The following is a 24,506-nucleotide window of genomic DNA, read 5'->3' as shown; positions in this document are numbered from 1 at the left end:
TGGCAATTTAAGATTGGTGCCAAATGACTGAACAGGAAGGGATTGCCCAGTCCAGCTACCTGCCAGAGCTGCAATATCTGCAACAGTTCTTCCTTGTGGAAACACCTGGAATAGTTGATCTAGGACAGCTTCTCTTCCTCACAGCTGCTGATTGTGTGGTCTATAATTCTTTTCTGGATGTGTGGAAGGTTTGCATGCCTGACTAGGTCAAGTTCATTGGATGTGAAGGCTTCTTAAGAGGGTGAGGGAGAAGATTTGTGCAATTTTATCTTTCTCATTATCTTTCTGCTCTTTTTTCATTTATCTCTGTTTTGTAAGGCAGCACCTCTCAACACTTCCCAGGGAGCTGAGAGATCAGGGGCTGAACCCAAGCTGTCTCCTCTGTAATCCTGGTAGCCCACTGGATTTTGCTGGATAGTGGGTGAGTTATGTGAGTAAGTGAGTTATGTTAACTCACATTCATCCAGGAAACCAAAGCAAATAATTTTTGTGAAAATCTCAGCAAAGATAATACAGAAACATTTGAAGTAAATCAGATTTGAGCAATGTACAGAGTTAATGCACACAGTATCATCACTGTGGTCTTTCAAGGTTATCCCATTTACCTGGAATAAATATTTACATCTAAGCAAATAAAGTGCATAATGTTGCTAATAATAAATAAATAAAAGGCAGCAGGGCTCTTCAAATTCTATTACAAAGGCTCATTTGAAGTGTATCTCCAAATCAAGATCAATGCACCTAACCAAATCACATCTGGGATCTAAAAGCTGATTATCTTTCTGGTTTCAGCAAAGAGAAACCTCTCCTGCTGACCCTGCACTGCAGCTGCCTCCACAGAACCAGGGCTGATTTCAGTGGGCTGTGCATTGCTCATACAAAGAAACATGCTAGAAGCTCCCAGTTAGCCTCCAAGTCACCTCCTTCCATTGCTGAGACACCTTCAGAAAAGGTTTTTTAGGAATAATGCCACTTTCTCTTTTATCATTTGTGTCAGCTCTTCTGTTACAGTGCTTGTGACTCCACACAGTCATACACTCTGACAGCAAATACTACTTCCAAGTCTTTCAAAGATTTTTAGTCACTGAACCCAAAAGATCCTGTTGACTTTCCAGCTTTGTCCTGCTTTACACAGTGAATTAAAGCATTAGCAGTTTGGAGGTGTAAGAAATTTGCTGTCATGTCACTACTTTGCCATATAAATTAGACATTTAACGAGTGGTTGGTTCTTCCTGTTGTCACAAATACATTTATCTGGTTGTATTTATACAATTAGCCATTTCTAACAGATATCTCTAACAGAATAATAACAAGATTATGCAAGGAAATCCTTTACAAATTCAACATGGCATAATTACTTTCCAAGAATATAAAATATGAAGAGCTAATAGTTTTTTTAGTGTAGCAGAAATTCTTTTTCTGCATTGACTCTGGTTCTTTTCAAATCTGGAGGCCATGGCTCTACAGAACTCCAGCACTATAAACTTGTCTGACATTACTACCAACCTGCTCCAGGAGTGCCTTTTTCCAAAGTCAGATGGTTCACTCCTTCCTGATTTGGCATTGCCCAGGGTTCAGAGTCAGCAGTGACTCCTGGGGTTGATGTAGGCTATTTTGTTCTTGCATGCTTGTTTGTACCTGCATGTCATATAATATCCCTAAATTATCAGTTAAATATGTATTGACATAGAATATGCCAATAGACAGAGTAGGCAACAAAAACTAAGGCTGGAGCTTAAATCTCATCCCTGAATTTCAATTTCCCCTCCTGTGTTCTGGTCCCTGCAGGCAGTTTACTGCAGGAAGCTATACACTAATCAGCCTGTAAAATGCTGTTGTGGGGCAGACAGGCTTGGGCAGATAATAGACTTCCCTCACTTGACAAAAAGAGAAAAGAGTGCATTTTATTCCTCATTATTTCACTGGTTTGGGGAGGTGAGTTCTTTCCCTCTCTTGTTTAAACCACATAAACCATGCCAAGTGTCATGACAGGAGTGGGAGCCTGTCGATGTAGCCCTGTAATTACAAAATTTCCATGCATGAGGCTAAAGGGGTGTTTTCAGGCCACTTCCTGACTCACTCATCCAAAGATCAAAAACCTGAGTAAGATAAAGGAAAGAAGATGCCCAGGAAATGTAACATGCTCCATACTGCTAATTCAGATAGTCTTATTTATACAGGTTAACAAGACAAAAGTCTGCTATCCTGTTGGGGCCAAGCATTTTGTCTTCCTTCCCTTGGTCCTTTTTCTTGAGCATCCTTGCCAGATTATTCTGCCCAAGCTAGTAGCAGAAGAAAAATCTGCCAAGCAACCCAATGAAATATTACTCCAGTTTAACTTTTCTACTCATCTGCTTGCTTGCTGGCATAATCCCACCACAGAAACACCTTGCTTTTTGTGAATTCCTCAGCTGTACTCCCTAATCCGTCTCTGTACAAACACAGAACACGTGCACACAAGTAGCAGTCAGGAATATCAGCCTCTGAGTATTTCCTTTCTTTTCAGTATTAAATTCAAACTAATAACAAACTGTTTCACAGTCTCACTGCTTGGGGCTGAGGTTTGGCAGAGTGGTTCACCACAGATGTTTACAGATACCCAGGAAGGATAGGGCAGGAGGGTTTTGCTGGCATCAGCATCTGATGATCCTGGTATCCTAATTCTCATGAAAAGCACCACGGGCTTTTCAGCAGGAATGTGAGGCCAAGACCTTGGTCTTGCAGCTCCGCTGAGCGTGTGTGCAAACCTCTCACAAGCGAGAGAGTTAAGATCATCTGTCAACAGTTCTGTCCCATAATGTGCTGAGAAGCCTGGCCCTGCTCCAGGGCTAATTTTAAGCATATGAGAAGCTTCCTTCAAGCCAGTGAGAGCAGCAGAGTGAGCTGCTGGCTCCATGAGGAGGATGCTTAGGTGCTGGTGCAGCTGGACCCCGAGCTGGCAGAGGCTGTACCACCCCAAAGTATGAGCTCAGGGGTTTGCAACCCAGGTTCAGCCACCCCCTTCCCTATAGACAAGCTCCCAAGGCATGTTAGGGACTGCCAGGGCTGCTGCACTGCTCACATTGCATAGGATTTCCTGTACTCCTGGCCAGTTCCCATGCACCATGGCAAGCATGTGGGATATGCCTTTTCCTGTATTTTTGCAGTCCCACTGTTCCAGAGGCTTGGGAGTGCAGGCTGGCAGCTGGCAGGAAGAGTGTTTATTGCACACCTAGAGATAAATCACACTGTATGTTCCAGCCTTACTGTGCCCATGCTGTGCCATTCATCTGGGTGTGTGCATGGGGCTGCAAAGATGCAATTGTGACTATCTGAGAGAAAAACACAGTCAGAACCATGACTGGTGTCTATAAAAGTCTTACCTCTTAACCTTTACTAATCCAAACATCCAAAGCAAGGTCAAAATGTTTTTACAATATTACTGGTTTTGGTTTTTGGTTTTTTTTCCACTTGGAATGAGTGACATGAGTCTGTAATTTTATGTCATGTAGATCACATTTTTAGCAGCCAAAGAGTTTAACAACTTTCAGCTGCTGTTGTTGCACTTATCTACTGAAACGTCCCTGGACATGTACAATTACTAGAATGCTAATTTAGTTTCGGTTTTCAGGATTTCCTGGTGAAGATTACATCTTCAAAGTTAATACAATATGCCCATCTTTTATCTAAATCACTCACTATCTCAGTGAAGGCCACGTCTATTACAGAGCAGCACTTACTTGAAAAACTCTTATTATCTAAGCACATTTAACTAGGTAAATTCCATATCTCCTTACAATGTTAGCTAGATAAAGAAGGCTACTGCATATTCAGGACACAGCCTACAGAAAAAGCAATGTACCCATATGGGTCTCTGCTTTATTAAAAAAGTCTCATTCTAACCCAACTTTTTTATATTCCCATCTATCCTTGTGATGTTTTTTTAGGTACACTGATGCCTCCCCAGCTTTCTATTTGCTATGTTCTCTTTCTCTTCTTCCTAATTTCCAGAAGATGTAATTTCTTTCCTTTCCTAGCTGAACAGCAATGCTAACATTATAAACCAGTCAAATGTACCAGATGGGCACTGGCAAATGACTGATAAATTTGTGTCCCTTATTGTGTTGAACCAGGCAGCTATTATGCTTATCAAGTCAATTAATTAAAAAGATTCTTTTTGCTCATGTTCCTTTCCTGTGATATAACCTGATAAATATGTTTGCTACACTGAAAATACCCCTTGAAGAGCACCTTGCTTTCCTCTTCCAAACAGCTGTGCAGGGCTGAGCAGCTTTCAAAACTCAAGGATTTTCCAGGCAGTCACATAGGTTTGCTGCTTGCTTTTGTTTTGGCATTTCAATTCTTGTGAGGTGCGCCATAATCTTGCCCAAAGAAGTTTGCTTAAATTCCCCTTGCTGTTTCAGAAGCCATGAATTAAAAAATCAAGCCAATTAATGCAGATTGTAGTGGAAAATGTTGATAGTTACGAATCAGAACCAAGATTTTCTTCAGAAGTGTTTTCTTTAACTTACAAGTAGGAATTCAGGAACTTGTGCTATCGACAAGGAAGCCCAGGAACAATGGCTCTTTCCTGTAAGTATCAGCAAAGTGATGACTAAACAGGCACTCCATAGGCAGACAGTGAGCAGGGCTATCTGCACTGGCCATGCACTGGAGTTAGCATGGCTGCTGACAAAGATGGTGAAATTAGCCCCTCTTCATTAACACTTCTTGCCATATTCCAAGAAGGGAAATGTGATTAACAAGCCAACACCAGACAGTAACTGCTGGTAAAGTGTGTCAAGGTTATTTAGTAATAAAATGTGCTTCCATATGGTCCAAGTCCCTTGTGCAGCTGCATCACACCTGCATTTCAAATTATGTTCAGGAAAAACAACTGTTGCCTTCTCCATAGGCTGTGTGAACTCCTGGAGAAAAGTGGCTCAGCCAGACCCTTTCTTGGCCATCAGTTCACCTCCTCATGCCATTCTCTCAGCCACATCCTCATCCCAGCCTTCAGTGATGGTCACCCTGCCAGAGATGAGCTGCACCATGAGTGCAAAAGCAACAGTAAAATGAGTACAAGTTTCTCTAGGACCACAAGCAGAGAGTACAGTCCTGTAAAATGCCTAATGGGCCCCAGCTGGCTCTTTTAGGCCTCTCCAGGCAGGAGATGCTATGGGCTGTTACTGTGGGACAGCCAGCAGCATCCTGCCTCTGGTTCATAAAGCAAGCCTGAAGCACACAGCAGGTTCTCAGAGAGGAGCCAGCTGACACAAGAAGGAAAGGACCTATGGGCCATGGTGTGACTCTTGTTTCTCAAGGGCAACCAGAAGTGAATTTGGGCAAATCTGTTTGTGCACTGCTAGAGAGGATATTAGTAGAATATACATTAGACCAAGAGCCCAATTAGAATAAATACAGTTACATCAGTCAAGATCAATTAAATAAAATACATTTTGGAACCACAAAGGATGGGTAGTTAAAATAAGAAAATCCAAATTTCTTTTAGCCATCCAAGTCTTGCCTTCTCATTATGACTTTTCTCAGTTCTTGGTGATTTTAATTATGATTAAATCTTGCCTCACATTCTGAGGATCCTCTTCTGGCTGAGTCCATGCTTCTGCTTATAGTCCTGTTTGCACACCTGATTTGGGCATTGCTCTGATGTTCTCAGCATGACAGCAAGCACCTTTGTTTAGAAATAAAGTTATATGAAATAATTTGAAAGACTTGTTGAACTTGGTCCATTATTTCCCTGAGAAATGACTGGTAAACAGATTTATTTGTCATAAATTTTTAGCTGTGTAATTTCTGCACATGAGTTTTGGCTGCAGACCATTTGCAAATAGTTTGCAATTAATATTGGACATTTGAGATTATTTGCTTTAGGCTACATGAGAAATTTCTGCACTCTTAGCTACATGAATATAACTCCTAGAATCAGGTTTCTTGTAGAAATTCTTGTGAGTATAAAAGGCATATTTACTTTCTGCAGATTCTTGAGTGTATAAAAGGATTCTGCAAATTCTTTGTAGTATATGGTTGATCCTGCCAGGGACTTTGTACACTGTGTCTGCTCCAGAAAAAACACTTATACCTGTGTTTACCTTTAAGGACAAGATTAATTCCCCAGAAGCCTAGTCAAAGTTAATTTGAGCATGTGTAAGAGAAAAAGCAATATAAGTTGTTTAAAGATTATATGATCAAGAAAAAATGGGTGTCCCTCCTTGGTCCTTAAAATGATGCCACAGTGCTGGTCTTGCTCCTGACTTGGCCCCATGCTTGTGGCACCTCTACCCCTCTCAGCCAACTCCAATTTCCCACTCAGCAGCAAAACCCCAGTGGCTCAGGAGGGCTGTGCTCCCAGCCCTGAGGTCTCTTCACCTTCTCCATCACTCCTAAAATTCTGCACCACATCTCCACCCCCAGCCAGTATGGGGCAAGCACTCCTCCTGGTTGGGTCTCAGCAAAACAGTTCTGAGATATTTGAGATACAATTTGTTGCTTATACTAAGCTAGAGGAAAGGGCACACCATGGTGATAAAAGCCCTCTGTTTGTAAAAACCTTTTCCAGGATTTTTCTTCTCTTGGTGCAGGATCATCCACACAGCAGCTATTTCTTCACTGAATGAAATACTTTCTTTTCTGGAGCAATAACTTATTTTGAAGGGGGCTGTGGTTTGTCTTAAGGACAACGGCATTATGGAAATCCTAAGATGCAAGGCACATAAAGAACCAGGTTATCAATGCCAAATACTTAGAAAAAAAGTGAGAGCTTCTGCAAGTCTGGAATGAACAAGCCATACCTTTCATAAATGCTTCTTGCTTTACAAAAGTCCTGTAGCATCACAAACACTGCCTTTGCTTCTGCTCTCTGCATTATAACATAATCAGGACCAAGGATAACACTTGTCAACACTGTCACCTCATTTTATGTTTCTCGTTAATATCTGAGAATTTTTGGAAGAATTTCATAAAGGCCATCTCATAAACAGCTTCATATTCTGCCTTCCACTTGTCAGTTCTTCTAACTGAGCTGCCCACCAGCTAAATTCTTCCCTCATACCCCAAAGGCCAAACCAGTTGGTATAAATGAAGATAGTTTCAGTGACTTTGAATAAATAACACCAGGTTATACCAGCTACAGCTTTACCCTATGACACTTATTTTCCTCAATTATAAGTGAAAACTTGTCCCTTTGTAAAACTGATTACCTCAGGAAGGCATCTGTGTTGATTTTTAGTGATAGACATAAAATCTTACAGGAGTAGGCTGTGCTCTGGAGTCCAGTACAGAAATACCTGGGCTAGATGTGACCAACCTGGGAATGAGAATGCCTTGATTCCTGCTAGAAGCCCTCTCCAGTGGCAGAGCATGCAGTCCTGCTCATCTGGAGGTAATATGGGACATTTTCCAGAATATTCCCATTGTACAGCCTCAGGATGCTGAGTCGTCCCTAATTGCCACTGTGGCTCCTAATTCCAGAGCTCTAGGCTAAACACTTGCACAGTTTTCCAGCAATTTAAATTTCTATTCCTGGGCAAAACTTATTGTTCCAGTGGTTCATTCTCCAACCATTCTATGTTGGAATGATGGTCACTCATGGTGATGCCATGTGTTCATGGATCTGCTTTCTGTTGCAGCAGCATGGATGGCCACAAATCCTGCTATGATTACTGCTCTAGTAAGAAACCATGTTGGCCCATTTTGTATAAAGCTGGGAGACCAGATGTCCTGCGTTAGTGTAGACAGTCCTGATGTACAGCAACTTTTCCAGCCCTTCAACAAAAGGCTTTCCACTCCTATATTGTCCTCATGATTCACAGGGATGCAGGACTTTCCTGGTCTCTGCCTTTTGAGCTGCAGCCTTGGGACCTCATCATTCATCCTGCTGCCAGAGGGAGGTGAGGAATGGGGACTGCCCTGCTCCTGCCTGGTGCAGTGGGGTGGAACAGCTCAGCAGGAGCACGGCTTCGTGCAGGAGAGATCCCTGTTTCCTGTTTGTCCCCTCCCCTAAAGAAACCTAATCCAACAGCAAATAAAAAACCTATTGCTAAAACCTTTAGACTTAGGTCTGACTTAAAGCTGCATCAAATCTTATTCCCTTTCTGAATGTGTTCACCTGGATGATGACAGAAAATACTAGTGTAGCAATAAAGACCGCCTGTGTTTTTTCTCTTTTAGCAATCAGAGGGCTCAAACCTCAAACTTTAAGAGTGTGAGCCTATCCCCTGCTACAAAAGCTATTTCTATTAATAAAAATGTAAAATTAGGGGGGAGTTTGATGTCCCATCCTTCCACCTCAGCATGCAATAACAGTTGTCAGTAAGCCCCATGTGAGAAATAAGTCCTCACAGCTGCTATCCTGTTAACTCCAGCTATTTTGTTATTTTGGCTAAGTTGTCAAAACGTTCATTTCCTGATGTCTGGGAAGCTGGCTGAACAGCATACACAGCACTGGGCTCTGCTGCTTGCTCCTGAGATAGAGGGAGGCTGGGTATGAGAAGTTCGGCAAACGGTAATGCGAAGAAAGGACTGCTCTTAGTTCCTCAGCAGCAATTTTTATCTTATCTGCACACATTGCTCTTTCCAAATCAAGACCAGCCTTTTCATTATTATAAACACCAGAGAGTGGGAAAATATTCCCTGAGGCAAGGAGCAGCACTTGAAGTAAAGCACTATGGTGGAAACTGCAGCACGAAGCAAAATTACTCACCTTAAGACACATTCCTGCTCTCACTGCAAAAGTCACTTTTCTCCAAATGACACACAGCCTAGGGTCAGCTCCTCGAGCCCAGTGAGACCATATTAAAGGACAACATGCTGAGTCACAGCTTTAAATCCTGCAAAGCTTGATCTCACAGCATGCTGTATATGAGTGTCCAAGCTGCAGTCCCATAGTGCATGTCAGCCTCAAAACACTCTTCCTGTTTGTGAAAGCAGTGGGAGACACATATATGCTTAAAACTGAGGACACAAGCTGAAATCTCTTCAGGAATGGCAAGGGCAGGACCTTACAAGACTGAACTAAAACAAATCATAAGCAACTGGACCTATGTGAGGTCAAATCACAAGTGTTGTCAGAGGTGATGTCCAAATCAAATTACCTTCTTTAGCAAAGAAAAATGCATACTGAAAAATAGGGTTTAGTCAATGAACCTTTTTTAATTTTATGCCTTCTCCCACCTCTCCTCCTGAGCTGTGATGGTGCTGCTTTTATTAATTATGAACATCCACATTGTTTTTACTCTTACTGTGGATCTGCTTATTGGTCACTGCTGTATGTCTTGTAGTGCTGGTGTATCATTCCACCCACATTTTTTCCAGCAAAGTGACTGAGCCTGCCTGCAACTGGAAGATGGTGTTTGTGAGAGTGTGGTCAAAGTGCACTGCACAGCACAGGATGACAGCCTCAAAGTCAGCCCTGCAGCTGTTGTGCTTCTTTGAAAAAGGCCTCAGTCAGCTCTTACAAATTTGCTGATGTTTTTTCATTTCCATCAAGCAGGCCAGAGCCCCAGAGCTGTTTCTTTCCCCATCTGCTCTTGCCTTCCCTGCACACCTCGCTGAGATCTTGCTGGGAAGGTTTCCATGTGTTTGAAAGCCTGCTGGCATTCTGAACAAGGTCACTGCAACAAGGTGCTCACAAGCACTCAGAACACTCTTGAAATGTGACTGGATCAGATCAGGACTTTCCTTTTTGGTAGGTATGAGCTTTTTTTAGTCAACAGCTTCCAAAAGGGAGAAATAAAAGCAAAATTTGTATGAAGTTGAGGGTGGTGAAAACTCCAGGGAAATCATCCAGACTCTGTGCCCTCAGGAAACAACAGGAGAACACAAAGAGGGACTCAAGATTGTGATTCAGTCTGCAGAGGCAAGTGACACTGCTGCTTATACCAGTTCTGAAGATGATTTTTTGGAAAACAGGAAGCTTTGCAGGGAACATGATCCACTAGACTCAGTTGAGGGAGCAGCATTCTGGTGGAATTTCATGATTTACCAAATCAGACCTGACTGCTCCCTGCCAGGAAGGAGTTGATCTATGCTTCCCAGCTTTTATCATAAGTTCTCTACTCCCTAATAACTGCATGACTGTGTGTTGTGTTGGTCTGTTGATCTGAGCTGATGGAAAGCTGCTCCTTGGAATTGGGTCTGTCTTCTGCCAGATGAACTCAATTGACCAACTCACTGTAACTGTATGATTATGTCTATAAAGAGAAATGACAACTTATGCCTGGAGGTGTAGCATGGGATCCCATCCAGAGCCCCTGGATCAGGCTGGAAAAGGTGAAATATTCAGCTGCATTTTAAGATGGCATGTCTGAGGCACCAGCTGGCCAGCAATATTCAGATTATCCCTAAAACCAGCACTCTGTTGAGGGTGTGAAGGATCTGTGCTTCCTCTAGGACTGTAGCACTAATGCTGACCCTAAGAAATCCACAGGGATGTCTGGGGAAAAGGCTGGGACCATCTTTCTCAGAAGTAGTCTCAGCTCAGCCCAGATGTGAAGCACAACATCAGGGCCTGAACCTGCTGTGTTTATGGGTAATGCAAGTTCAATTTTCTGTCTCTGGTTGAGATGAATACTACTAGTAAAACAGAATTCCCAAAGTTTTTCACTAATATCAGTACATGTGTGTCATAGTGAATGTTTCAAGCTCAAGATTTTGAAAGCTGGCCATCCAGCAGATTTGACTATTGCTACAACTATGTGATCAAAAACATATTTAGCCACCAGAAGAGATAATTTCCTACTTGTGCAGTTTCTTTTACCATGGCAGGGAGCACAGTAGCACCAGTGAAAGGAAGATGAGGGCTCAAGCTATGGCACCAGCAGCACAGCTCTGAGTGAACACAGAGGTCTTTGCCCACATTGGCAGCGATGGATTGCTGGGTATTTCTGGTTCTAGATGGTAGATATGACTTAGTAAGAAAGTGGAAGGGGAAGCTCCAACATTTTTGGGTTCAGTGATGCTCCATAATCACCCCCCTTTAGAGGTGTCTGTGGGATTGGCAGAGTATTGCATGACCAGCTCAGTCCATGTTGTGGAAGACCTCAGAACAGGATACATACCCAGGCAGATGTGATGGATTTAGATGTCCAGGTCCCTATCTCCTCAGTCTTCTTCTTTCCTAAATGATATTGCCCTTACTGACCCATTGCAGTTTACAATCTTTTCACAAAATAGCCACTCATTCTGGGATTTTGCTGGATTGTAAACCCCATGGATTCACAGAGGCCAATGAGAATGTCCTACAACAAAAGTAACAGCTTCTGAGAAATGGGTGTCAGAAATAACCATGAGATTTTCCACCTCATAAATCAGATTCCACAATTTCTGTTTTCATAATCATTTACATTTATTTTAAAACAAGAAACTATACATAAAATTTGGGGTCTGTGGACTTACTTCCCCCAAGTAAAGTTACTGATTCTTGGTAAAAGGGAATTAGATGTTTAGACACACACAGCTTCCTCTACTGTTTTGTTGTTTGGGGTTGTTTTCTCAGACAGTGAGTGGGCAGTAAAAAAATAATGCAGGAAGCAATACCTTCAAGATGTGTGAAAAAACACCAAAGATGGCATGCCCAGACTGGGCACTGGGGATTCATTAGAACCATTTAAATAAAATACCTTATGCCTTACTAATTAATTATTCTCTGATGACTAGAAATGGAATAGATTGCCAACTCTTACTTAAAAACCAGCTGAGGGAAAACTATATGAGCCTTCTGGTGTTTTTCTTTTTTAACTTTTTTTTTTTTTTCTTGGACTTGATAAGTACAGAAACTTCTCCATGTTTCCAATTTCCCCTTACTTTATCTTTAGTCTTAAAAGCACAGTGTGCTTTAGATGACGATGGAAAAATGTATAGTAAACTTCATTGGGCTGGGATATAGAACAGCCCCTGCTTTAAAATGCATTATAGGAAGTGGGATGGGCACACAAAATAAGTTCTCTGCTTCCTGACAGTTCATTTTCCATCGTTTTATTTTATCTAGGTCTGGGTGTGTTTGCCACTTTCACTGGAAAACCAGTTTGCCTCTGAGTTAGAAGAAAAGATTCAAGGAGTAAAAATCAGATGGAAATATCCCTCATAATGAAGGTGGCTACTAGAACCTTTTGCTACAAGATCCCTTTTATGTGTGAAATATTTATTAGTCCTTGCCTGTTCATTATTTGAAGGGATATCTGAAATAGTGCATCCTTAGGGAATTATGAGGGGAGCAGAGAGAATGTTTACAATGAAAATGGTGCTTAATCTCCATGAATGACAGGAAAAGATTAAGCAAACAACAGATAAACCGTCTTATCATTCAGAAGTATACACGCTGAATGCGCTGTAAAATAAATACACTGCTGGTCTTTAAATCCTCCGTGCATCAAAGGACCAGGAGCACAAAAAGGACTTACTCACCTCAAACAGGATTTACATGGACTCTCCATCCAAAGATTTAAAAGTACTTCCATTGATTGACCATTCCAGTCTAGCATCTGAGCTGGATGTTCCTGTTGGGCCAGGAAATTTATCTGCTTGTTGTGTTGCCTCCATGGCAAGGCTGCAGCAGCTCCCTCTCCTCCACTGTGATTCAGAAACTAGGCAAAGTAGCCTCTGTTCCTGTGCTGGCTCCACTGGGCTATAATATGACTAAAGAGCCTTTATTTTAGGAAAGCCCACCATGGTAGCCCATTTGTTATACAACACACCAGTCAACTTGCATGGCCAAGGATGGGTGGCTTGGGGTTTATGCCCTTTCTTGTGAAGGGTAACTCAAAACTGTAGTTGCTAACACTGGATTAAGACTTTCAGGCTCTAATAAAACCTAAGAAAAACCTGAATATTTACAGACTGTGGCCTCTGGATTGACAATGGTAATTTTGAGAAGTGTTTCATAGAAGGAAAAATTTCTGTGCCTCCAAAGTGTTCTATGGCTATTGCTAAAGTTGATCCAAAGATAAGGGACAATTTAATTCACCTCTGAAAGAGGACAATGTACAAACCCTTCAGTGTGATAGATAAAGTGTGGAAAGCTGGATTTGTTGTGTCATCTCCTAAAGTAATCTCTTCCAGGTTTAGGCTGTCCCCAAATACCACCTCCAAAACTTGACACAAGTTTTTTCCCTGTATTGGAACTTCATTGTCTATCACTCCGTGTTGGTGTTCACGTTGAAGAAAATTATGTCTCTGTTCCTCCTGCATAAAAAGCCCCACCACACTCACAGCAGAGGATTATATCTTTCTCTATTACACTTTTAAAAGTAATTACTTCAGGTAGATAATTGATAAAATCCAACCATTAATAATTAAATCTAACCTGTTCATACTGAAGAAATCCAGGTTAACTTTACTGGTGGAAATAGCCTTATCAATTATTCAAACCAATCATAGGTGAATTCCAAAGATGTGTTCCTGCCCCGAGTACAAAACTTTTGCAGTTGTGGGCTTCTTATAAAACCAACAGGTTTCTATAGGCTGTGCAAACACTTCCTGATGAATGAAAGTCAGTGTTCTTCTTTGTGTAGGTTCTTTCTCACATGGAACACTGACCGTTGTTCTTAAGAATATAGATCTGATAGCTGATCTATCTAGTAGCTTGTGGGTAAAATTATTTTTTACTCACTGGTGGAAGTTATGGTGCTGTGTGAGGACTCTACACTGCAATCAGATCATATTTCAGATCAAGAACTACTTAGCATTTCTTCTTTCATTACACTGAGCCGAAGTCATTATCTGCTTCAGAGAAATTAAGGATTCCTGAATTTGGGTTACTCTCAAAAGGATTTTTAAATGGAATAATCCTATCAGAAATGTTGGGGATTTTTTTTCTCTGCCTTTTGGCACTCTCAGGGTGAGTTAGTTTTAAGTGGCATTTTAGATACCTTACATTAACCAGTGAAGGATGTTCATGCAGAGTTTTTCAGTTTGTATCAGTGCACAGGAGGTCAGAACTGGACTTTCTTTGGAAAAACAGTGGTTTCTTTGTGAAAGGCACTGGCCTTTTATTTTTCTTTGATTTGCAATGAATGAATCCAAGGCACTTTGGCATTTGTCACCTGAAGCACATTTGAACACAGTAACACATTAACACACTGGATTTTGTTGTAGCCCCTATTAGCATGTTCTGGGGTTCCATGGCTGTCCAAAGTCACCACACACCACAGAGTGTTGTGCCACTCCTTGTCCTCTTGGAGAGCACAGCACTGGGGACTCGTGGGAGGACCTGTTTCCACTGCTCAGTCACTGTCCTTCAACCACACAGCCTGATCACTGCAAGTGGGCAGTGATTTTGTTTGCTGTAGCACCAGAATAGCAGCCATCTGGGGAGGTGGATCAAAAAAGGTAAGAAAAAGTCTTTGCTGAACTCTAACTGGACTGAGGAGATTTTTCTCCTTCCATGCCTGGACATATGGAGACAGATATGTTTCTTCTCCTGGATTTGCCTTTTTAGGCTTGTTTTTTTTTTCTCCATTAAGTTACCTCTTTGATGATGTCTTCTGCTCACCCTCCAGATGTGGCTATTCTCTTGTTTCCTCAGAAACAGCATCTCATATGGAGAGATTCTTAATCTGGGAAGATTACCAGAGAAAAAAATGGGGGGAGAAATGTGATTGGGAATATAGGAGAAAGTGCAAATGTATTTGGAGGAACAGAGCTCAGCTTTTTCACATGTGCTGTAACCTGCAAAGGCACAGGTCCCCGTCCCCACGAGGCATTCACCATTTTACACAGAGGCAACCAGCCTATGCTACATGGTCTTTGGATCCTTTTTCCCACTGATCTCTCCCTGCTGCAATGGAAGCACTGGTTTGTTTCCATCCAGGAGGGCAGCTTGAGCCCAAGTGCAGTCACTCCCATCACGCAGCTCTCCTCGGGGCCGGTGAGCATCAGGAGCCTGGGGAGGCACAGGATGTGGTTGTGCTAGCAGAGCCGGGGGCAGGTGGCAGCAGAGGAGCCAAGGGTCAGGAAACATGTGGAGCTGAAGGGGAGGAAGAGAAAGTGGGGAGCTGCACTCAGCTTTCCTGGTGACACGCACATCCAGGGGGAGGCTGTGGAAAGACACTTTCGCTGACTGCGCCAGCGTGAAGCTGCCTACTGATGTGTGCTCTCCTGGCCAGCTGGGCCAGGCTCTGTGGGCCAAAGTGGATTGAGGAAGGGAAGCAGCATTCAAAGCCATTTAACAACTTCTAATCAGGACCTGCATTTTCCTTTTTTTCCCCCCTACTAGCTAGAAACCATGTACCTATATTTTCCCACTTGCTTCCTTTAATAACTGGATAATGTTATTGCATACCAGTAGGTGTGTTATTCTCTTAACATGTTTTCACATCCATACCTTGGATTTGCCTGAAATATTTTTGCACCAGTTCAATCAAAATATTTTCACAGGTTCATACACACACAAATCTAGTGACTGAAATGATAACAAGAGGATAGCAAATACACAGTTCAACTGTGTGAATACAGTAAATAACATTATAAATGAGGCAGAGGGAAAGGAATGAAGAAACAGAGGCTTATTCTACAAAGTGACTATTCATGCATCTGTGGACATTAGACCAATTTGTTCTTCGCTGACACCTTTTGCTGTATTTCTTGGGTTTAAAAATTGTGATTTAAAAGAATTTAACAATGATAATTTTATGCTTAGATTCTCACCCTTTATAAATCAAATATTCCTATATTTCTAAGTCTGACATAAAATAAGTCTTCTTGGCAGATATCAGTGACCCTGATTTCAACATCTTCCTTCCTTGAACTGCTCAGTTACCTTTTTCTTGGCACACGACAGTCTGCAGATGTCAAAGAATAAGGAGGTGTGTCATGTGGTGCCAACACTTCAGTGTTGGCATAGTATTTCCTGCAATAAAGGTCCAATTTCAGGCTTATGGAGAATTCCTGCTGACTCACATCCTGTGGCATTTTATGGACAAAAGTCCAAAACCAGATAACCTGAGGTCCATGTCACTTTCGTAAGGTTTTCACCCTTTTCACCCAAATGGTTGCTTTCACCACTCATTTCTAATGCTGGTAGTTGTGGCTGCAGGAAAAAAACCATTCTACCAATTTAAGCCTGGAGCTCTGGCATCCCTATCTACATCAGCACCTGTGTAGTTTGCACCATGTCGTTCTTGGACTCACAATTCCCACCTCACCTCTTCTCCATTGCCCAGGATTTCACTGCTGGTCTCAGCTGAAAATGCTGCAGAATTGTAACTTCTGCAGAGAAAGCAGTGCCCAGAGGGCAGCCTGGCATCCTCCACCATGCAGTCTCCTGTGGATCAGTTTTCCCAGTGTGTAGTGCTCTGTATCCAGGGCTTGCCTGGAAAATGTGATGCTGACAGTGGAAAGGAACACAGCTGGGCTCTTTCCCTGGCTGCTCCCTCAGCTGCAGCATGGTTCTCTAGGAAACCCTTCAGCCCCTCCCAAGATTCTGTGCTTTCCTTATTGTTTCCTTGGCACTATTAGCCTTAATCAGCTCCTGAGTCTGGGCAGGAGGGAAAAAAAAGTGTCCTCATTGCTTGCTATGAGTGTTTCAAGGAAGGGTCACCTTGGTGACTCCCACAGCTGAAAGGGTGGGAATGGTAATGTGTTACAAGCACTGAATCAGCAATTCAGTGAAATGAAATCATTTCAGAATGCTTATCAGCTTTGTTTAATGGGTAATTAATAAAAGTAATGCTAGTAAAATTCCAGAAATATTCCTGACCTCTCACAAAGTATATATATATATATATCTGTATAAATACAAATGTATATATTATAGCCCTAATATATATGATTACATAGTTTGTCTTTTTAGAATAATCTCAACACAGTGCTAATGTTGTTATTGTACATGATCCTAAAATACTACTGAATAATGTGCAGGCTCTGAGCCCTCCAGATGCTATTAATTGTCTTGCTCTACCTGCAGCCAGGCTCAAGCTTCTAGTAAATATTCCTCTACTCTCCTAGTAGAATTTGTACTTCAATAATGAAGCATTGAGTCCCCGTGGGCTCCCTTTACTGCCTGTGGATTTCAAAGGTCAGACTACATGTCCTAATATTTCCTTTTGTCCTAAATGATTATCCTATGAATTTTGTGCATGGCTGGTTTGGGCGTCCCCCTCCAGAAAACAATGTGGAATGTATTTTTTAACCTTTGGTTGGTGACAGCCTTTGGTGAAACAAACTCAGTGAAGAATACAGTCAGTGCCTGGTCACTTCCTTTCCTTTCCTGTTGATGCTTTTCTTCTGGTCCCACATTGTCACACATCAGCTACTAAATGTTCAGAGGATTCATTTTGCTGTAGCCACAGCAGAAAACAATGAGGTCTACAATATTTGCTATGATTTTTCTTCTGGGATGAGAGATGTGAGAAAATATTCAGATGATTGAAAACAGTGTAATCAATCAGCCAACCTGTTCACAAAGGTAAAATACATAGAAAACAGAGCCCTGGGTTAGATTTTCTGGCTTTGGAGTAAATAATTTAATTGTGAGAATTGAGGTAATCTGCTTCCCCAGACTGTTGAAACGTGGTTTGTACCTCTGTAAAGAGAGTAGTTTGATCATAAAAGAAGCTGTGGTATTCTCCCTATTCATTTCAAACCTGACTGATTTGTGTCCTGGAAGGGAAGCCTGAACAGAAGCTGAACTTGCTCTTAGTGGAACAGATCTTTTCTCTGGAACAAATGATGGCCATTATCTCATGAAAATTAGTATGAAGTAAAACAAAGAAAAATACTAACACGAAAAGATACAGTTAGTTGTGATGAACTTTTACACCATGTAAGAAAAGTATTTTGAGACATTGGGGTTAAAAATCAACTCCCATATTACAACTTTAAAGGGTTTAATCACATTTAAGATATCTGCTGTGCAAGTAAATTTTGACAGGAAAAACAAGGGTTCTTCAATGTTGAGATAAAAATAGTTTTTCAGAGGGACTGTGAGAGCCAGGTGTGCTAGTACCCAAAAAAGTCTTTAGAAAAATGGTAGAGGGATGGAGATCCCTCCTGTATCTGCAGGAGCCCTTGCTGTGTCTTTTGTGGATATCAAAGTTCTTTGTGTTCTAAAGTCCCCACATTATGTCCCATAATACAATTACTGTTTAGTTATCCTGGCTGTGAAAATATTTGGGAAGAAAAATAACTATCTAGAAAGAGCCAATTTGGAAGTGTTCCCAAATGCAGTTTAAGTGTTCTAGTGAATATTAGTTGGGAAATGCTCTGTGCCATTGGCTCTGATTTGGGAAAGTAGTTTGATGTAATTTTGAACCATGAACTATAAAACTCTGCTTGAACTTTGGCAACTGTTGACACATTTCAGAAGTCCTCACCATTTTTTGCCCTCAGACATCTCCCAGGAATTCCTAGCTAGAAGAGGGGCAATGTCAATAATGGTTTGGAGGTTGGGTGGTTTTGGAATTTTTTCAGCTGAGCTGTCAAACACACAAAAAATGACAGGAAATCCAGTCACTTCAAGATACCTTCTAAGAAAAAGGTGTAGAAAAGGTATCAACTCAAACTGTTCACATTAGTTCTTCTAGCTGAAAAGGAATACTGATGTTTTTATAGGCTGGATGGAATATTACACTTGACCCCACAAAGAAGTACTCCATTTTGGGCTGTTCTATTAAAGAATGGGAAACCACAAATTATATTCCTATTAATTATGAATACATGTGACTTGAATAAACCTGAGAAGAACTCTCTAATAACATCTTTAATTGTAAATTAGAATTAAATTTCATCCCTTGCCAAGACCTGACAGACATGATCTGAAATGCCTCAATTGATGTCAGTCCCAGACTCTCAAGACCAACTTATTCAGTTAACTGCCCTGAAAATCAGAAAATGCCCTATTATCTGAGATAAATCCTGTGTCCAGAAAATGAGACTGATTATTTCCTCTTTCACCTCTCGTGACTATAAGGATAATTGATCAGGGAGCTCCAGCCTGTCCCCACTGGAAGGTTGTTATCACGCCTGTCTGTCTGGTCTTCTCTTCTTCAAGATTGAACAGCCTCAGATCTGTCAGCCTTTCCTTGAAGGCTGAATTTCCACAATTCCTGACAGCCTTTTGCTCTCCTTCGAGTTTCCTCCAGTTTCAACTCTTAATGCTGTCCTATGAAGTGCTGGCAGTTTTTTCTAGTAGTTGTGACCAGTAGATTTTAGGCTGGTTCACTGGGAAACAGGATTTACTAATCATATTTGATGTCTGTCTGTTTACTTTTTTTATCCACTTGACTCGTAATTTTTTAACTTCTGTCAGTTTCAAGCAAATGTGACAGTGGTTAAATGTCTGTAAGATATTAGGTCCATATTTATTTCATTTAAGAAGTGCTGAGGTGTAGGAGAGATCTGATTAGAGTGCTCACCAGTGAAAGACTGCAGCATGACAAAACCCTTAGCAGACATCAAGGCACCTCCATAACAGAAAAATGCTACAAACAACACAAAACCCTTCAGATTTTTCCTTATGCAGTATGTGACACACAAACACCCTGAGGGCTGGGGTGCATTGCTTCTACCCCTAATACAATAATGAATTGTAAGAATATGTTGGATTGGCTGGTTACCTGCCAGATACATTCATAATTTTTCTTTATTTCATTAAAAAAAAAAAAAACAAAAAAAAACAACAAAAAAACCCCAACCAACAGTAACATATATCTCTGACAGACTGTTTCCCAAAGTTAGACTTCTACTACCATGGAAATTCAGCTGTGGGAGGCCTGGCTTTGTGTCCCAAGAAAGCCTCAGACACCATGCCAGAACAGGTGGCCATTTCAGGTTTCCTGATGGTGCTGTTCCACATCAAAATCCTTCCAATGCTTGCAGGCACATGGTCCAGAATCCAGGTCTTTGCTCCAGGACCTTCTCTGTGAGTAGTGTGACACTTGCTCCCTTGTTTCCCTTCAGTGAATATTAAGGGAATTCACATAGAAACAGCCATTTGGACAAAGTGCCTAAGGATGCTGCTTTCCATTCCTGCAGCATGGAGGTGAGGATATTCTTGTGAATGCAAGTCTCTTCACAGGAAGGGATGCAGTGAAAACATGCTGCAACAGGCAACTAATAGAAAAAAATATTTTGTCCTTCTCCAGCAGTTTTTCAACCTAGGCTTTGGGACTTTTTTCAGAGACTTTCAACTTTGAGCCCCGAAAAGCAAAAAGTCAAGGGGGAAAAAAAGAATGAAAAAACCCCAAAACAACAAGGAAAAAACTATTGCATGCCTCTTCTGTGTAAGAATCTGTAGCTTATCCCTGTCACCAGTTGCCCATCCATTAGCCAAACTGACCAGGGGCCCCAGACACCCTCTGCTTCCTGCTCAGAAAGTGATGCTTCAGAACTGCTTCCTGCTGCAAGCAACAGAGGATCCATAGACTTCAGCCACATAAACAACAAAGGCATTTGTCCCTTCTCCTCAAAGCCCTTGCCTTGCAAAGAGTTTGGTGGGAAAAAACAACCAGATAGGGTAAAAAAAAAAAAAAGAACAAATCCTTGAATGAAGGGTGTGTAGGACCCTGTTGTCCTGGCAGAAGTAATTATGCAGAGTTTTAGGACACAATAGGACAAAAGTAAATAAACAATGAAATAAAATTAGTTTTTCAAATGTGTGTCCCTAAAATTCCACATGCCTTAAACCATAATTACGTGCCTAGGAGTAGAGAGACATATCCAGGGCACTTCAGACAGTCTGGGGCTTGACTGCAATGAACCTGCTCCTCCCATTTTGTTACCATCAGCATCCAGCCAAGTAAGAATAAAGCTGCTTTGAGGATATCTATGAACACTGAACTCACACCTTTTGTTTGTAGATGCACAAAGCCAAACACAAAGCACACATTCCTAGACTCCAGCAAAGGTATCTGAAAATAGAAGCATTCAAGCCTCTACCTCTAGGCAACTCTGTCTGAAAATTAGTGGGTTTATGCCATCTCATTCCTACTTCCACATCTGTTCTCACCTGAGACAATGATGATTTCATTCCTAGCTGGAAGGTTAGATTTTGTCCTTTGCAATGCCCCTAGCAAACCAACATATTTTGTGGGGTCTACACACGAAGTATATGTTGTGGTAAACGTATTTCTGGTCTAGCATGCCATTTACATTAATGCCATCTCACTTCTTGAAGCAGCATCTCACATGCACTTCCACGACTGCCTCATCAGAGTTTATCAGTGTGCTGGTGGGAGCCACACCAGGGCCAAGGCTGCAGGCTGCTGCAGTGGTGCAGTGTAGACAGAGCAGAAGGGAGCACCCACTCGGGCATTAGATGCTCAAGGTGTGCCCAGGAGGAGGTACAGCTGCAGGCTGCCACATCCCAGAGGTTTTCTGCATGGGTTGCTGGCCCCTCACAAACTTGCTGAGCTACAAGAGCAGGAAAGCACATAAGCCCTTATCTCCCCCCAGGCTGTTATTTGAATAATTAAGCAAACAAAGGGCCCTTGGCTGCTGCTGCTCTCCGGACTGCTCGGCAGGGCTGGCAGAGCAGAGAGCCTGGGGGAGTCGTGACAGGTCCCGGAGGACACGGGAGGGGCTTGTCCGGTTCCCCTGCTGCTTCTTTGTGCCTTGTTTTCCATGAGCTGCTGGCGACCCGAGGAGCAGATGCACAAGCACAGGCTGGCCAGCCCTGTTTGGCCAAGGCAAGGCTTGGTGCCCCCTGCCACTGCTGAGAGCATTCCCAGGCTCCATGGACAGGAGCCTGCAGGCTGCAGCACCAAGGGGCTGCAGGGAAGGAGGAGGATGAGCCAGGGACTGGGAACACACCGATTTCAGAAGGGAAGCTGCTCTCCCATGGACTCCAGGAGGTGCTGTGTGAGCTGGGAGAATCTGATGAAGCATGGAGTGGTGCACAGGATTGATTGCATGCTGTCTGTCAGCCACCAGTTCTGCCACAGCTCCCCGGGTCTGGCCTTATGCTGAGCCCAGATCTGCTGCTTGTGGCAGGATGGCTGGAGTTTCATGGAGCTTCTCCTAGCCCCCTCTTTCTGTGCTGTTATTGTCTGGCCAAGGCAGAGGCACTTTTTTGCAGTAAGACAGATTTTAAAAGCCTCGATGGGTTTTTCTGTTATTCGGGGCAGGTGAGAATGCTGAGACAGAGTATCTTTAGAAGCCATTGCAGGCTGGATTTGGATCCCAGGAAGTTTCCCATATTCACACTGTCTCTGGAGAGGGAGGAAATCCCATCCTGTATTCACTGAACTACAGTAATATGTTTGGCTTCTCTCACTAGATCCCTGTGGCTCAGCACAGATAGTCTCTGGTGCAATGGGACTATGCTAGATACTCTACAAGTCTGAAGGATGACACAAAGGCTGTGCAGAGATCACAGCCTAAAAGGCTGGATGAGAAAGCTGCCATCCCTTAAGCCACTGGGTTTGTGATTTTGTAACCAGACATTTGTGTCACATAGCTATCACAGCAGCAATACATTTACATGAATCTTTCACTTGGATTTTAGGTGGCTGTCTTTCTTCTGTGCTCTGGTTGAGTTTTCTCTCAGAGGTTCTCCATGGCATCTTCCAGAAAATCCAGTTGCAAAAGCCCCACTGAAGCTCAAAATAGAAAAATCAGTTTAGCAAAATACATATGACATCATACATCATGTAAAGTCACCTCATGTCTTTTAAAATTCCCACTTTCCCCAAAATCCTATCATTTTTGGTGACACTTGACTCTAGTTTTCATTTGATCTTCCTAAAGGATTGGTCTCACCAGCACCACAGAAGTAATCTGAATTGGATAAAAAGTCCTGCATCTGTTGAATGACTCTTGTTGAATAAAGTAACTTTTGTTCTTCAATGTTTAAAGGGTTAGGGCTCCATTTAAAGAAGTCACTGTCTTGTTCTCATTGGTGCCACAAATGTCCTTGGTACTAAGGAATGGCAGTTCATGCACTGAAGCAGCAATTCCTGCAGAACTATTCTAGTTACTAAGATCATACTAAGCCAGACAAAGTGCTGAAGGATGTGTCCCATTTAGGAAGCACAGTGTAAAAACTGAGATCTCACTGGGCTCACTCAGGGAGATAAAAACAATTTGTACATTTGAAATTTAGAGTTCCCTGTGGATGAACTACAGTCACAACATGCAAGCTCCTTGCTGCCAGCTGCTCAGTCTGATGTGTGCACTCACCAGGTTTGTGTTTGAAGGGTCAGCCCCTCTCTTTTCTTCCCTCTCTCAGGGAGAAGGAGGCAGGGGACATGGCAAATGACAAAGGGCGTGTGGAGGGCTAGCATTCATCTCTCTTGGCTTAGATGTGCTTAGAGCAAACAGTAGGTATTTGTTTCCATAAAGCTCAGGCACCACAATAATTTTCAACATTGATAGCAGCCCCCCCTTCCAAACAACTCATTAAATAGCAATGACTGTACATAAAAACTGAGCCCAAGTGGTATTGCAGTAATCTATAGCTGCACATTATCTGACTAAATTTTAGAAGTTACTTGTTAAAATAGGACTATTTTCTACAGCTGCATTTTGGAAGCTCTTGTAGGAATGCAGAAAACATTAAAGTGAGCTGCCAGTAATTTTACTGTTTTCTATGGATCCTGTAACAATTTCATGTAAATAGTTTTGAACTTACCTCTATAATTTAATTTTCTTTGTTGACTACCTAAACTGCTTTTGAGGCAAACTTCTTGCAGGTCATCCAACCTGTATCAAATTCTTTCTCTTTGTATTCAAACCCAACAAAACCAGCATCACCATAAATAAAATTGCCAAATGGCTTTTTTAGCAGTAGGTACCTTTGGTTTTCACTAAGTATCTGTCACTAGCACAGAAACCTTCCATACAGCTTAGTTTCAGCAAGGTCAGTAGTGGAACTCACTGACAGAGTTCCCCAAATCACTCAGCAATACCAATGACCTGACCCTCAGTATGATGGAGATGGGGTATTAATGAGGGCTGCCAATATTCTGGTTTAAGAGTAAGGTCATAAGAATAACAAGTGCAGTTTTTATTTGCATGGTGCTGACTTCCTGCCACTTGAATCACGTGAGTCTTATTTGACTTTTCATGGATTTAATTTGATCTGTAGGAAAACTTTGGTTTCTCCCATTCCCTCTATCTTTCTCTGAGCAACAGGGGTGTAATTTCAAAGGAAATTACACTCTTTCCCCAGTACAGTAAAACAGCTGGAATTGCATTGCATGCAAAATAAAACCACTGCTTCATTAACTTTGTCATTTGTGAACAAGCTCCCACACAGATTTGCAGGGAAAGAGGAAAAGGTAGCATGTAGAGGTATGTATGTGCATGCAGAGTTATTACAGAGCTGTGTGTTTCTATCTGATTTCTACCTGTTTATCTACATACCTCTCTTTACTGATCTGTCTCCCCCAGAGGCTGCGCATTGTGTGTATGGGTAACACATTAATGACCAGAGTGTGTTTATTCTTCCCAAAGGACTACCTCATGAACTTCTCTTTAGCAGTCACTAGTCAATAATTTGGGTTAAAATATATAGTTCAGTTTGGGGGTAGGGCTCATTTTTGTTAAAAATATCCAACACTCTGTGTGAGAGGGCA

The sequence above is a fragment of the Erithacus rubecula genome (assembly GCF_903797595.1).
Source record: "Erithacus rubecula genome assembly, chromosome: 5".
Taxonomy (NCBI): domain Eukaryota; kingdom Metazoa; phylum Chordata; class Aves; order Passeriformes; family Muscicapidae; genus Erithacus; species Erithacus rubecula.
This window is presented reverse-complemented; position numbering follows the sequence as displayed.